The sequence below is a fragment of the Polypterus senegalus genome, chromosome 4, assembly GCF_016835505.1.
Source record: "Polypterus senegalus isolate Bchr_013 chromosome 4, ASM1683550v1, whole genome shotgun sequence".
NCBI classification, from domain to species: Eukaryota; Metazoa; Chordata; class Cladistia; order Polypteriformes; family Polypteridae; genus Polypterus; species Polypterus senegalus.
In genome coordinates, this window is record NC_053157.1 from 252,438,115 (window position 1) to 252,455,273 (window position 17,159).

Sequence of the window (17,159 nt, forward strand, 5' to 3'; positions counted from 1 at the left end):
ATGTGATTTATTATGAGAATAAGACAAACTAAATACGTTTGTAAGTGAAATGATATCAAATATCTACAGTAACAGATAAGCCAAGTGGGGTCTGAAAGGAGTGAAATGGTTGGAAGCCAATAAACCTTCACTTCTAATCACGTGTCTACAGTCCAGAGCTGCAGGTCACAAGTTAAGTCGAAATATCAAACCTTCATATCCACTCAAGTTCAGGTTTACACGACTGATCTTAAAAACACAATACATCGTGTAAGAATACAAGGCTTCACCCTTTAATTAAAGTGAATAAAATATCTTTTAGGTCACCAACAAAGTAATTATGTGCCGTTATCCAAAAAAAAAACAAAACAGTCACTTTAGATATTTAAATAAACTTTTAGGAACATAATTTTAAAAACTAACTCATCTTTCGTAAAGCGTTGTCCAATGTGTTAAATTCTCGACTTTCACAGTAAATGTAATTTAGTTTCTTTGTCACAATAATTCAAATCTCCCCGTTCAGCAGGTCTGATCATTAAAGTCAGGATCGCAGCATTAAGGCACTGTGATGGTTTGTTAGTAGAATTCACCTGCAGAAATAATGAAACACTCGTGAAAATGTCTGTCTGTCTGTCTGTTAAAATGAATTCCTGGTTTCTTCAAATCTCTGAGGTTCTCCCCAAGTTTCAGTTGTGCCTCTGCCTCCTAGTAATACGAGTTATATTTAAAAATCATTCACAAGAGCAGCAGACAAACTCCCTCCGCTGTGCTACTGCATGTCCAGCACGACGGGCTCACCGTGTCCTTCTTTATGGTGTGTGTGTCACCAAGGAAGAGCTCATCCTCCAGAGCCACCAGTCATGTCTTCATTTAGATAAATGGCTCTTAAAGCAAAGAAAGATGAGGTGTGTCATTTACTACAAAAAAGGAGAGGAAAAGAAACGCGCTCTTTGTTTATCTGTAACGTCAATCAAGTACATTTTCTGTACATCCCAGTACAACCACAGTAACCATTGAGCTACCAGTAAGACCTCCATTTGTATGTGAGCTCAGTACTCAGACGGGGAAGAAAGAAGAGGATTTGGTTTTCTAGTGTTTCTTGGTTCAGAAGTTAAACTCTGTATTCTGTAACAAAGTTACCCCTCAGAATTAATGATTTAGCAAATACGCCACGAGCTGAAAAAGAACGAGAAATAAACAAATGACATGCACTGTAAAATAAAACACTAGGACTGTGTCGAATAATTACAACTGTGTAGAATAATAAATAGCCTTACCTTTTACTTTGTCACTGAACTTGGCTTCAACGTGCAGGTCTGTCATTTTGAGCGCAGATATACTGCAGCGTCGGCGCCGAGCACCGCAATGGACGGAGTCTCTGCTCTTCACGGGGATCTCTGAAGGGCTGCTTGGCTTTTACTGCACTAAACACCTGTGGGCGGAAGGGTATTAGGGCCACGGAGAAGAAAAAAAGAAACATAAAAACAATAAGGACACACACAGTAAAGAAAAGAAACAAGTGTATGTCGAGATTAGAATCAACATGTCCACTATTCTCCACAGCGATCGCCACACAGAAACCATTCACTTCATGATACAATACAATACAATTTATTTGTTATGTAGCCCAAATTCACACAAGGAGTGCCCCAATGGGCTTTAACAGACCCTGCCTCTTGACAGCCCTCCAGCCTTGACTCTGTAAGAAGACAAAGAAAAACTCCTAAAAAACCCCAGTAGGGAATAAATGGAAGAAACCTCAGGAAAGGCAATTCAAAGAGAGACCCCTTTCCAGGTAGGTTGGGCGTGCAGTGAGTGTCAAAAGAAGGGGGTCAATACAATACAATACAATACACAGAACAGAACAAATCGTCAATACAGTATAAAAATAAAAAATTTCGAAGTATGTAGCAGAATTTAACAGTAGATGACATCACATAATATGATTTAGATTTGTTCAGAGTCCTGGAGACCTCATCCATCAAGCTGCCTTCCCCATTTGGCCATTCCACAACTGAAACAGTGCTGGGCCAGCCAATCCGATGAAAGGACCTCTCTTTCCAGCAATCCTCCATCAGGGATGACTTCACCATAGGCAGGCACAACAACAATGATATTCCTGCTCGCTGAACATTTACAATGCTAAGATAAATACTTGATATTATTTAATTGAGAAGTGAATTAAAGCGTGTATTAAACATGGCCAGGGCAGGCACGGTGGCGTGGCGGTAGTGCTGATCCCTTGCAGTAACGCAGTGTTTCTCAACCTTTAAGTATTTGTGACCCGAGTTTTCATAACAGTTTTAATCGCGAACCCCACCCCCCCAACATTTTTTTGAAATGGAGATGCATATTTTATTATCTTTTATCGACATTTATCTAACTCTATATTTATTGTTCTTGTATCACAATGTAGTTTAAATTAATTTGTTTGGGTTTCAACAGATGTTTTTTTCATACTTTTGATTCTTGTTTTCTTTTTTTCACATCTTCGCAACCCCCTTTTTGTTACTTCGTGCCCCCCTAGGGAGGCCTGCCCCACAGGTTGAGAACCACTGCAGTAAGGGGTCCCCAGATGTACGTCCAGTGTAGAGACCCTTTATGGCAGGTGTGAAGAGGCTCCATTAAGCTGGGTGTATGACTGGGTATCGCACTGGTTTAACTGGAGTATGTTGTAAATGTTGAGTTCGTGAGCTGGTGGTCGGAGACACGAACACAGAATTCAATGGATGTTCTTCTCAGTGGGATTTCTTTATTGCAGGAGTGCTGTCTCTATCTGACGTACCAAACTCCCCAGTTCTTATCCTTCCATTTTCTTTCTCCACATTACCAATCACCACACGATAAACGTCTTTGTTAAAGTAAAACTAGCTACAAACTGAGGACACAGAGTGTTTGGAACCTTGAAAAATCCTCGTTATTCATGTTTAATTATGCCATCCATTCAGGGTTGTGCCCATCCCAGCAAGCATCATGCGCGAGTCAGGAACAATTCCTGAACGGGGCGCCAGCTCATCGCAGGGTGAACACGAGCAACACATTTACACCAGTGGGCAATTTAGCAGAACAAAACCCCACATCCTACATGACCTAAAATGGAAACTGAAGCACGCCGAGCAAACCCACCAGAAAAACTCGCAAACCTCAAGGTAGGGAACACCCGGGATGCCACCGTGCCACCACATATTTAATACACGCTTTAATTCATCTCATCATATAAATGATATCAACTATTCATCTTAGCACTCTAAATGTTCAGAGATCAGGAATATCATGAAGTGAATGTGTTCTGTGTGCTGATCGCTACCTGCGCCTCCTCTCAGTGCAGAGGAAATCGAAGCTCGTAGCGATTAACAACTGGCTCGGTGAACACTTCATACAAACATCTGTAGTGCCGTGTGAGGAAAGAAAACACGCCAGACAACGTCTTCATAATGCAGGCGAAAACTACTGACTGTGTACTGAACGGCCTTAAACTTTATAGAACGGTCACCTCTGCACTCATTGTTAAGGGTTATGCTGCCACCTAGTGGCAGACACTATATAAACAGATTGTGAGTCCTGTTGGCAGTTGATTGTAACGCACAGTTAACATAAAGCAGACAGAGTTCACTTGTGGAAAACGATTTTTCGTGGTCTGTACACACAAACATGGTGTCAGAATTGTGAACCGCAACCGCGCCGATTTTACGACAAATCAACCACATATCCAGCTGAAAATTCATTTGGAAAGTACTTTATAACCAAGCAACCATGAAATGCCATACCACCTCCAGTCGAGGTGAAGATGTCCGGCGACTTGTCTACTAACTGAGAGATCTTTACAGCAGAATTTCAGGACTTTATGTTAGCCACCGGACTGCATGAGAAACCCGCAGATGTACAAGAAACCACCCTCAGACGAGTAATGGGTAGTGAGTACCGACATGTCTATTGACACAATCTGCACTTGACGGAGGAACAGCAAAAGGACTCCACCACCATTTTGACTGCCCTCGAGAGGCATTTCAAGCCGACAAAGAATGTTATCTTTGAGCGCTTTGTCTTCGGATCCCTTAAGCAAAAGGAAGGTGAGACAGTAGACGTATTTGTAACTAAACTAAGGCAGAAAGCTGTAACGTGTGATTATGAACAGTGGAAAGACAAACTGATAAGGGGCAGGCTGCTGTTAGGTATTGCTGATGAAAGCACACGACACTGCTTGCTAAGAGAACGGGAACTTACTTTGGCATCCGTTATCGACATCTGCCGAGCTGAGGAGCAAACAGATTTGCGAATGAAGGCGCTAACGCAGGCTAAAGTGGAAGACATAATTAACACCGCGGACATCTGAAAGCCACCACAACAAGGTACACTCAAGTCCACCAAGTCACGACTTCCGAGTAACCCCAGGAGCGCTGACAAGTGCAAGTACTGTGGCAGCACACACAACTGGGAAAGTGCCACGTGCCCAGCTTTTGGCAAGGTGTGCCAACTCTGTGAAACTCTCAAACACTTTGCGATGGTGTACCTTAAAGCGAAACGAGACCAGCATCAGCTGCATACGGTAGTCACCCAAGACAAGCTTGAACAGGTGGAGGACGACGATGTTGACAGACACATATACACCACCAGTACAACGGGGTCACCCAGCTCCAGAGGGAAAAAGAGGTTTGCCAACCAACAGCTCCATGGCACCTGACAATGTTGCCAACTGGACTCGGGAGTAACGTGCAATGTCATGAGTCTACGGGATAAACATAAGCTGGCACCCAATGTAAAGGTAATTCATATCCAGACGAGACTAAAACTGTATTCAGGGGAGGTGATGAAGTCAGTGGGCCTTTGCCATACCTAATGTCTGATAAAGGGACATAGTCACAAGCTAGAAATTGAAATAGTTGAATCAAATCAAAATCCGATCCTATCAGGTTCAACATGTGAGTGTTTGGGACCGATGCACATCACAATACTGGAAGAACTTCATTATTTATTAGCCATATCACAGAGATGCTGACCGAACACGAACTTACCAACAGATACCGGGACGTATACAGCAATTCCATCGAATCTCTCCCTGGGGACATACACTTTGACCTGGATGGGACGGTCACACCAGTACAATGCTCACCGCACAATGTTCCAGTTGCCCTAAGGACAGATGTCAAAGCCCAAATGGACAAACACATACATGATGGCCATCTAGCCCCCCAGTGACTGACCCCATGGAATGGATAAGCAACATGGTCATAGTAAAAATATCTGGGAAAATCTGAATCTGCATTGATCCAAAGACATTGGACAAAGCTCTGTAAAGGTCCCAATATCTAATGCCGACACTTGAAGATGTCCTTCATAAGCTGCCCAAAGCCCATCTTTTTCATTGGTGGGCGCCTTCCTACAAATTAAATTGGACAACCATAGCAGCCTCCTTACAACATTCTGGACACCCTGGGGGTGAATACGCTGGCTCAGGCTACCCTTTGGCGTGTCAGTAGCTCTTGAGGTGTACCAAAGTAAACAACATGAGTTATTAACTGGCCTGCGTGGTGTCAAGTCGATTGCAGATATATACTTATAGTGGGTTGTGGAGACTCTCTGGCAGAAGCCACTCGTGACCACAACACCAATATAATTACACTAATGGGCCGCTGCAGGAAAGTGAAGCTGAGACTGAACATCAACAAGCTGCAGTTTAAACTGAACGAAGTTCGTTTTCATGGACACATACTCTCAGCTGAGGGATGCAAGCCAGAACCAGAGAAGGTAAGGGCTATAAAAGACATGCTTGCTCCCACAGATTCAAAGGGTGTACAAAGGTTCATCAGATTCATTACACACCCGTTGAAATTCATGCCACACATCTCAGAGGTGTGCGAGCCTTTGCGCAGGCTCCTGGATAAAGACACGCAGTGGCACTGCAGGCTGTTGAAGCACCAGAGGGCTGTGGATGAAGTCAAGAACCTTATCGTTGTGGCACCAATACTAAGATAATACAATGTTAACAAGCCCATAACAGTACAGAGTGACTCCAGTCAGAATGACCTCGGCTGCTGCCTACTACAGGAAGGGCACCCTGTAGAATTTGCTTCCAGAGCTCTCACTGTAACCGAGCAGAATTACGCTCAGATCGAGAAGGAATGTGTAAGCATTGTGTTTGCCTGTCACCGCTTTCATAGCTGTCTGTATGGTGTGAGGAGATCACTGTTGAAACTGACCACAAACTGCTAGTCTCAATCTTTAAGAAACATCTGCTTAGCGCCTCAAAATGACTTCAAAGTATGCTACTCTCACTGGAAGTAACCTCTAACCCGGGCCGATTATGTTTATGAGCGACACACTGAGCAGAAACACGATACGCTCTCACGGAACACACACATCACATGTCCAGCATTCAGTGTGCAGCATGTACGATGAACAGAACGATATGAGGACATAAACCAGGCTGACTATTTGAATGTCACGCGCTAGCGTCTGTCACATATCAAAGAGTCCACCGAGAGTGACGAACACCTCCAAATCCTCAAGTTAGTAGTGCTGAACAGATGGCCTGACATGAAGGTGGAAACACCCGTGGCCATTAGGGAGTATTGGACTTACCATGACGAAATCAGTCTACAGGACGGGGTACTTTTTAAAGGCCAGCGTGTAATCATTCCAAAGTAACTACATACAGAGATGCTATGGCACATACATTGGAGCCACACAGGCGGAGCAGCCTGCCTTAGACAGGCACGTGAGACACTGTTTTGGCCAAATATGCACAGGGAGATTAAAGACTATGTAGGACAGTGCACCATGTGCAACGAATACACACATGAACAGCGGAAAGAGACCATGATGTCACATCCACTCCCCACACGTCCATGGCAAATTCTGAGTATGGACATATTTAACTACGCAGGAGAGGACGTTCTGCTGTTGGATGATCACTACTCAGATTTTTGGGAAGTTGAACTATTGCCTGACCTATCAGCAGACACCATCATTAAGAGATGCAACGCTCAATCGGCCAGGTACGGCCAGCCCGACTGAGTCATTACGGACACGGGTCCACAATTTGCTTGCACTATGTTCTCAAAGTTCGCTCAGGAGTGGGGTTTCAAGCATGTTACTTCGTCCCCAAGGTACCCTAAAGCTAACAGCAAAGCAGAATCAACAGTGAAAATTATTAAAAGCCTTTGCAGATGAGCAAACCGTGCGGGTAACAACCCATGGAAAGCGATTTTGGTCTGGAGAAACATGCCGACTATGGGCAGGGACACCAGCTCTGCACAGAGGCTGATGGCCTGCAGGCTGTGAAAACACCCCTCCCGGTGACTGACGCACTGCTCCAGCCATGTGCAGTTACGGATGTCCCTGATAAGCTGCATTTTAAAAGGCAAGTCGCAAAACAATCATTTGATAAAACGGCCAGAGACCTTCCCGAGCTGAATGTGGGACGAAGCATAAGACTGAAGCCTCTTCTGGGAGACAGAACTGGCATATGGAGACGGGGAACTTGCCTCCAACAGGTAGCACCACGCTCCTATCTGGTAGATGTGGACGGAGCTCTGTACCGGCAAAACCGAGTGGACCTCAGACCTGCCGAGTCTACGCTTTCAGAAAAGTTTCAAGCTAACACATAGCCCAGCGAGGCACCGCGCCAAGATGTGCCAACCAAGGCCAAAGTGGAGGACCAGCTGGAGCATTCACCTGCAACCCACAGTGCACCCATGTCACATACAGGGATGAAGATGCAAACTGAGAATGCATCTGACATCTTGAACGATACACACAGTGGCAGGCAGATTCAGCCGCAGAAAAGACTCGACCTCTGAGTATTTACTTGATGTGGATATGTTTGTTCACTTTCTTGAAATGTTCGAGTTAAAAAAAAGAGCAAAAGTTTTTCTGTATAAATAAATAATAACTAACACCAGAATAAATGTGCTGGACTAGAAAGTGGGAAGACGGGGGTGTTAAGGGGTTATGCTGCCACCTATTGGCAGACACTATATAAACAGATTGGGAGTCCTGTTGGCAGTTGACTGTAATGCACAGTTAGAATAAAGCAGACGGAGTTCGCTTGTGGAAAACGGCTCTGCGTGGTCTAAACACACAAACAGTGTGCCGACCTCGGACGATCTGGCTGTGCAGTGTGGAGGCGGCCAAGATGGGGGTCAGCAGAAAGGAGTTCGTGCTGCAGAGTCTCACAAGTGATGGGTGAACCGGGGAGACAGGAGGTGGGCTGAGATCACCTGACGAGAGACCCTGCATTTGTAACCTCTATTTTAAGGGATTTATTATTGATGGATTTTATACCCACCTTTCACTGGTTTTACGGATTTATTTGTGTATTTTTTTAAGAACACTGCACATGTGGACACTTTTGATTTTACTTTTGACTGATCTTCAATAAAAACACTCGAGCACTTTCCACCATCCCCTGACTTCAATGAGATTTGTCCGCTTATCTCGGTCATAACTATCGACAGTGTTGGTTCAACAGACTCCTATGTGGGAAGAGGGAGTCTGGAGGGGCCGGCATTGTCACATATTACATACTGAAGTCCACATCAGAGTCCATGTTAGTCCTCTATATTAGTCAAATTGCCCATCCCATAATAAGTTCTCTTCTCCTGCTTATCAGAGTTGTGTGAATGTTGTTGGTGAGGAGAATCGACTGACTGATGTTAATCCACTCAAAAAATGAATTTTTGTTTATGTCTTTGTCTATCCCAGTAATTTATCAGATTATTCAGTAAAGACCCCACTTGTAAGACTCTCTTAAAGTAACTGAAGACCACTCAGTCTAAGAAACAGAATCATAGGATTCATTAATAAACGTGAGGATTGTAGAAATATGAAAACTTCTTAAAAATCAATGAGTCAGGACTCAAGACAGACAGACACGTAACACACAGCAGGCGCTCGCCACTCTCGGCTCCTTCACAGTTTTTTAGATTTTCTTGGTTATTCAAGTCGTATTATCTCAGGATTTGTGAGACTTAATCAAGTCTGTTGAACGGACTTGTCTACTCCTGCACCCTATGATTAACACACACAGATCCTAGTCACACAATTGAATATAAGTGATGCCCTGATGCCAGTCCCGCTGTAATAGCCCACCTCAGACTCATTCCACTTAAGTACATAAGAGTGACCCATCCAGTCTGTCACTTCTCAGTGCCACACACTGGGACTCGCTGTCACCAGCTCTAACAAATGTATTGATGTCTCTGAGACACATGAAGGCTCGTATAACATTTGGCTTTATGCCATTTCTCAACCAAGGGGGTCTTACTTCTGCTGCACTTGCTCTTCTGTACCAGCAGACACACCACATGCATTTCAGATCAGGTCATCTACCTCAACCTAAGCATATTCAGGCCTGGTCAGTACTTGGATTGGAGACCATCTAGGAAAAGCTCGGGTGTCTGCTGGAAGAGGTGTTAGTGAGGTGAATAGGGGGCTTAGCCGGTGGACTGAATGTGGATTCCAATGCCCCTGTTCAGTGACGAGGACACCGTGCTGTATAAATGGTGCTGTCCTTTGGTTGAGGCGTAAAACTGAAGTCCCGACTCTCTGTGGATATCAAAGATCCCTGTGTATCCTCCATAAAGATGTCTTGGCTAAATTGCCCTCCAAGGCCTTGTCATTGTGTCCACCTAATTGTCCCCTCTCTCTCATTAGCTGACTGTGTCTCTCACCACTTCACCATCTGATAGCTCATGTGTGGTGAGCATACTGGCACAAAAATGGCTGACGTCACATCATCAGGTGGATGCTGCACATTAGTGGTGGTTGAAGTGGCTCCCCACTCACTGTGTAAAGGAGCTTTAAGTAGTCAGAAAAACAATATAAAAATATAAAGAATTATTCATATTATTCAAGTGCAAACTCTCAGAGTTTATAACACCCTGGGCAAGAAAGCAAAAATTTCCAACATCTGTTGTCCTAATATTTGCTTCAGTCACTCAAGAAATGAAGTCAAAGTACAGAAATGTCAAAGGAATATGGCATTTAATAATCTGGGATGAAATATAAGTGATCAACGTGGACCTCAGCGTTATCATCTGCAGTGCACCACCTATTGGAATGTAATTCATCTATACTAATAAAAGGCAAAGCCCTCACTGACTGACTCACTGACTCATCACTAATTCTCCAACTTCCCGTGTAGGTAGAAGGCTGAAATTTGGCAGGCTCATTCCTTACAGCTTCCTTACAAAAGTTGGGCAGGTTTCATTTCGAAATTCTACGCATAATGGTCATAACTAGAAGCTATTTTTCTCCATTTACTGTAATGGAGTTGAGCTCGAAAGCCGTGGGGGGCGGAGTTTCATCTGACATCATCACGCCTCTCACATAATCATGCATTACGTAGAAAACCAGGAAGAGCTCCAAAAACCGCTGAAGAAAACATGCATTATATAATTAAGAAGGCAGCGAAACAATTAGAAGTGAGCGAGTGACATATAAAACCATATTCAGCGGCTCACGTGAACTGACGCAGTGCGCAGACAAAAAGCAACAGTTCCAAAGAGTGCTCAACAAAAACCGAATTACACCGCTACGCTCAAATACACAAACCACACGCCGTGGCGCAATAGTAGAGGCTTCGCCTCTAGCGCCGGTGTCCGAGGTTCGATTCCCGAGAGGGGAAGCACTGAGTATGTATGCGGGCTTCCTGATTCATTTTAGCCTCACATCCCCTTGGTTTGAGACGTATGAAAAAATATGTGGTTAACGCAGAAAGACAGGTCACCAATTGAAGCTTTATGAATAATGGATACTTTATTCGCGATCAATGATTGTTTTGGTAAAGCCATACTCAGTGTATTCATTAGATGAAAGGTAAAAAAGTAAGAGCGAGGGAAGGGTAACTTATTGAGGCACACAGGCAAAACCACAATAGCACACGGGCTCGATGTACTGTAGTGTGTGTCAACTCGATCTGAATTGCGCAATCACATTCGAAAAAATATTTCTTTTCAAGTTCTATTTAGTCCATATGTGTCAAACTCAAGGGCCACGGGCCACATCCGGCCCGGCGTGTAATTATATCCGCCCCGAGATCATTTTATATACTGTATTATTGTTATTAATGGCCCGGGGATATGAAGCGCTGGTAACACAATAAACTACAGATCCCATAATGCAGCGCTTCAGCTGCCTTGCCGAACACTTACGCGTTAATCAAGTCTAGCTTATGATGCTGCAAGTTATTGCGAAGCTAGCTCACACGATGCTGGAGAGAAAAGGTGATTCTGAAAATAGAGCCTTTAAAAACCGATGGGAGGCTGAGTATATGTTTACTGAACCCGTGTGTCTCATTTGTGGAGCTAATGTGGCTGTAATTACAGAATTTAATCTAAGACGGCACTATGAGACAAAACATCAAGATAACCTGAAAGACCTGAATGCAATGCACAAGATACAGAAAGCAGAAGAGTTAAAGAAGAATCTGACACTTCAGCAGACGTTTTTACCCATACACAATCACAAAGTGATTTCAAGTGAAGCTACTTTTATGGGAGACACAAATGCACCAGTGCAACTTGCCCCACTTTCCCTGTTGCCAAGTAATGTTGAACCAAGTCGGCTACAACGATGTTCGCCAATACGCACTTTGATGATAAACTAAGCGCACTGCGCTTTGGTGACTTTGAAGAACAAAAAAAGAATTTTGAGTTGTTTCGCAACCCATTTGCCGTCGATGTGGAAACTGCACCTGTGCAGATTCAGATGGAGGTGATTGAGCTGCAGTGTAATGGCACACTGAAGGCAAAGTACGATACTGCAGGGCCCGCACAGTTTATTCACTCCATTCCCACAGAAATGCTCCAGCTCCGTCTACTTGCGGCTCGAACCTTGTGCATGTTTGGTAGCACATATCTGTGTGAGAAGCTCTTCTCAGTGATGAAGAATAACAACAAAACAGCACAAAGGAGTCGCCTCACTGATGAGCACCTGCAGTCCATCCTGAGAATCTCCACAACACAGAACATCACACCAAACAAACGAACTTGTGGCCAAAAAAAGATGCCAGGCGTCCAAATCTGATAAAATGACATATGAGCAAAGACAACTGAATGATTTGATTTGTTATTGCTGAAAAGAACACATTTTATTTATATTTCCAGGTTTTGTTATGCACCATGTTCATATTTGAATTTGTATAATTTTGACAGGATATATTTTTATGGAGAGCAAAATCTTTTGGGATATTTAAAATTTAAGTTTATTTTTTATATAAAATTACATAAGAGTAAAGAAATTTGAATGTTTGTTCTTTTAACGTTTACTTTATTTCTAACTTGTATAATTTAGACAGGATATATTTTTATGGAGAGCAAAATATTATAAGTTATTTAAGGTTTGAGTTGATTTATTCCGGAATAATATTCTGTCGACTAAATAAAAATTCCTTCTATTTAAAATTTAAATAGAACTTTAACAGATAATCATCAGTATCAGTACCCTCCCATAGCTCAGTGCGAGTTTCAACTCCTTCCATTAACTACGTGATTTTTGTGACTGCAATTAGCGAAGTTGTGTTTTTGGTTGTGCGTCACGCAAAATGGAACAGCGAATTTGGAGCAACGTTGTGCCATTAAATTTTGTGTTAAGCTTGGAGAATCGGCAAGTGTGACGTTTGAAAAGTTAAAACAGGCCTATGGGGAACATTCTTTATCCCGAGCTCATGTTTTTCAGGGAGGCCTTCAACTTTGAAAACCAATGAAAACATGGAACATGTGAACACTCTTGTGAGATTAGACCGTCGTTTAACATTAAGAATGTTGAGTGAACAATTAAATTTGAACAGATTTACCATTCATCAAATTTTGACTGAACATTTGCACATGCGAAAGGTGTGTGCCAAAATGTTGCCGAAAAACTGCCCTCTCCATAACAGAATTTTTGACCTCAAAAGGCATTCCTGTAGTTCCCCAGCCCCCTTATTCACCTGACCTCAGTCCGTGTGACTTTTTCTTTTTTCCTAAACTGAAAAATGTCTTCAAAGGACGTCATTTCAGGACTTTAGAAAACATCCAAAAGAGTGTAACGGACATGCTGAAGACCATACCGGTTGAAGACTTCCAGCGCTGCTACCAATAGTGGGAACAACGTCTCCATCGGTGTGTAGCTGCACAAGGGAACTTCTTTGAAGGGGATAACATTGATGTTTGAAAAAAAGAAAAACTTTGGTAAATAAATAATCAGTCTCATTACTTTTCTGCCACACCTCGTGTATATATATATATATATATGACAGCAACACTCATCGCTCATAACAGTGACAAAACAATTACATTGACAATCATGTTACGTTATTTTCAAAATGTTTCCTTTTCTTTATCATTACTTTTTTAACACACTACTTCTCCACTGCAAAGCGCGGGTATTTTGCTAGTTATTAATAAAATGCTGATCTTTGTGATGACATTAAAGTTTCAGAACATGCTAACTGATAAATAACAGACTTATTCAGTGCATGGCCACAGATTTGAAATCAAAAATACATGAACTTTGAAGCTTGCATGCCACGGCTGTCCTCAACAATAAGGTTTATCTCCAGTGTGAGTTCAGAGGTGGGGCTGAAGTACGCTTAAATCTAAGAATCGATTCCCCCATTCAGAACAGTAAAATATTTTTCTCCAGTATGGATTTGTTTGTATATGAAGACTTTTCTTGTTTGCATAACATTTACCACATTCTGAACAGACATACTGCATTTTCTCTTCAGGGTCAGTTTGTGTGTGTAGTCGAAAACACCCACTGTTGAAAACCCTCTTTCCACATTGAAAACAGCAAAATGGCTTCTCTCTAGTATCAATTTTTGTGCTCCTTTGAAAACTGAGTTTGTTAGAATATTGTTTGCCACATTCTGTACAACAGTAAGGTTTTTCTCCTGTGTGGATTCTTCTATGATGCTGAAGATGAATGCATAAAAAAATTGTCAATAAAGATAAAAACGATATTTCAGTCCGAAGCATCAGAGGTGAATCTTTATCTCTGTGAACCTCATACCACAAGAGATGCTGGGCCACTGGCTTTCTGGAGGACCAATAAAAGTCTTCGTCCTACCTGTGCCCTCCTTATATGAGTGGGGACAGCGAGGGTCTGTTCAGTACGGCAGCACACGTCGTGGATGACAGGAGGACCAGGTTGTCCTCAGAACATGCAGAGATGATTATATTCTTAGATAAGAACCTGAAGCGTTCACCAAGACTGTCTCGTTTTCTTGTCGTCGTAGTAGACAGCTACAAATATCTAATTGAACATTTAATTGAATTAGAAATGTGGAGTAGGATTAAGACATGCCTTTTGTTTTTCTTAACTTGTTTTTGTTCCATTATGTGTGCATTATGGGTAAATGTGCTTTGTGTATGCTGTATGCAGTAGCTCTTTATTATGAAATGTGCAGTTTATGTTACGTTAAAAATACATTATTAAGAAGAAAGAAAAGGTACCATGGATATCAGCAGATCCTAATGAAATGAATTATCAATATCAGCTCTAAAGACTAAGATCAGAGCCTTCCTACCCAATAATGTGTCTGAATTTGTGTTTTCTCTTCTTAATTGTAATGTATGTGATGATATTTACATCCTCTAGAACCTCATCTGGACTAAAATTAAACATACAAATATATCCGCTTGTATTAGTGGGGCACAGTGTTTAGCACAGCTGCTTCATTGGTTAGGTGTCCTGGGGCCAAATCCTGCCCACAGTTGTTCTACACAGGGGATCTGAATGGAGTTTCTGGTTATTCTGGTTCTTCTCCTCATCCCAAAAAACATGCAGGTGAAGTGGAGTGGTGACTCCAAATTGACCCGATGAGACTGTGGGAGACAGAAGGGCCCAAGATCATCTCCAAGTGAAGATTTCACACCACTGCCAACTTGTCCAGGCCATGCTGCCCAGCGAGTTCAGGCTGAGAGCAGAACACAAGATGCTGAAAGAAGACCCCGAGCCCCCCTGAATGTCATCATGGCTCGTACAGGTAGCTCTTGTCACTGTTAACGTCAAAGTGCATGAGATTACCATTAGAAAGATGAGGCACATATTAAGTGAGCACTGGCTTGAGCAAATTCACTCTTTTTAGTGCACAGGGGTGAGGATTTTACTTATTTATTTATTTATTTATTGAGGTTTGGTTCAAACAATTCAGATGTGATCAAAGTGCACTGCAGACCTTCATTAAAGAGGATTTGCATACATTTCAGTGCCACCATGTAGATATGACAACACTTTAGCTACACGGCACCATCATATTTGGACACAGCAATGGCAGGTCTATTAAAGCCGTCATATTTAGGGCCAGTGCAGAGGCTAGAACAGTGCAATAATAAATTGCATTTTTGTAATTATATTATTATACTAGCAAAATACCCGCGCTTCGCAGCGAGAAGTAGTGTGTTAAAGAAGTAATGAAAAAGAAAAGGAAACATTTTGAAAATAACGTAACATGATTGTCAATGTAATTGTTTTGTCACTGTTGTGAGTGATGAGTGTTGTACACTCATACATACATACATACATATCTACATATTGTCACGCACGAGTGAAAAACGTACCGCGAGGGGTTAACGACAGGGTAATAACTCGTCTTTCCTTCTTCCTTCAGAAAGTCCGAGGCCTCTCAGATATAAACAAACGCCATGACGGCTACAGGAAGCACGAACTTCCGGGTCTATTTATTCCACTCTGACGACCCCGTCATTACCCGATATGCGTACCTACCCGATTTGCGCGCGCAGGCGTATTGAAAGCCTAACATGCCGTAAAGTGTTCACGCATGCGTTTAACAGATTGGGCAGCACCGTAAAGTGTGCGATGACGTAGCCTTTCAATACGCACGCGCACGCAGATCGGGCCGGCAACGAGAGGGGTCTGGCTGCAGCCACTGTGGAGTATGGAGGAATATTTCGGACAAAATGAAATAAATAAATAAATGCGTAAATAAATAAAAGTACTGTGAAATGTGAGCATAAATAAATAAATGTGTCATGAAATGAAAGCCTTAATAAATAAATATGTCATGAAATGAGAGCATAAATAAATAAATGTGTCACGAAATATGTTTTTCGTTGCTTATTTATTTATTTATTTCATTTTGTCCGTAACATTCCTGCAAACCGTCATGAAATACGGCTTGAAATAAAACTGTCAATTTCACTCGTCAAAGTTGAGAGGGTGGGCTCTAACACGCCCTCTAGTTACTGATTGGTGAATCGATAGCACAAGAATGAATTAGAAAAATGCTTACTACTGCCGATGAAATGGATTCTGCCGAAGATATTACGTATTTCAGAGACAGAATTGAAGATTTATTAGAAGAAATGACAATGTTGGTGGCCCTTTTAGACTCCGATGTAGATGAAACTATTTTTGAAATTATCGAAGAACAGGTGGAGCGGACTCAACTACACTCCAGTTCAGGTGACGCAGTTGCCTGCTCTGGACGTCCATCCTTTGCTGAGTCAATAGAACACCTTCTGTTATGCCGTTTAAAAGTACGACAGATTGCAGATCTATATGGTGTATCGGAGAACACGATCACAAGGCGAATGAGCCAGTTTGATATACGGTAAGCTGCACCGGCTCTATTAGTTTAGGTACTTTGACATGGAATGCCCAAAGCAGAGCCAACTAATATTTTGAACATTTATTTATTAAGGCTTCATTTCATGATACATTTATTTATTTATGCTCATATTTCACAGTTCTTTTATTTATTTACGCATTTATTTATTTATTTAATTTTGTCCGAAATATTCATCCATATCTCAGGGTGTTTTACAAAGATGCCTTGAAATAACATTGAAAACATCACTAAGAACAAATGTATTATAAATATGAACTATAGCAGCAAGCAACTTACTGTAAAAAAAAAATGATCAAATAGATTGGTTTAAGTGATAATAGCTCATTTCCTTAATTTAAGTCTGTGGATATAAAGTTAAACTTCTTTGTAAGATTAATAGCCATTGAAATAAATGACTATTTGAACCAGAGGCTTTATGCTCTTCATTTCTTCGGCATCTGACCTGATTGCACAACTCAGAACGAATTAAAGAATTTTAACAAGTGGACAGTAACAGCACTAAGGACAGGGACAGTCAGCGACACAGTGTTCTTTTCTTTTTTTGAAAAAGGATCATATATTTCTATAAAAACTGGTTGGATACGTTAGGTTTTATAAACCTGAT

General features: G+C 42.0%; 2 protein-coding genes and 1 long non-coding RNA gene across 5 annotated transcripts in view; 2 read left to right on the top strand and 1 right to left on the bottom strand.

Annotated features, from left to right (window-relative positions):
* LOC120528485 (zinc finger and SCAN domain-containing protein 2-like) overlaps nucleotides 1-17,159 on the top strand; it is a 422,905-nt gene that overhangs the window by 146,048 nt on the left and 259,698 nt on the right. The gene's annotated exons all lie outside the window — the stretch shown is intronic.
* Nucleotides 1-17,159, top strand: part of LOC120528477 (zinc finger protein 502-like) — a 691,287-nt gene that overhangs the window by 103,249 nt on the left and 570,879 nt on the right. The gene's annotated exons all lie outside the window — the stretch shown is intronic.
* On the bottom strand, nucleotides 9-15,610 carry LOC120528496. Of its 2 annotated transcripts, none has more exons than XR_005633532.1 (3): nucleotides 15,525-15,610; nucleotides 1,257-1,411; nucleotides 9-1,155 (listed from the first exon to the last, which is right to left on the bottom strand). It is a non-coding gene; the product is annotated as an uncharacterized LOC120528496 (long non-coding RNA). The 2 variants fall into 2 exon arrangements; XR_005633533.1 differs by lacking the exon at nucleotides 15,525-15,610 and adding an exon at nucleotides 13,031-13,069.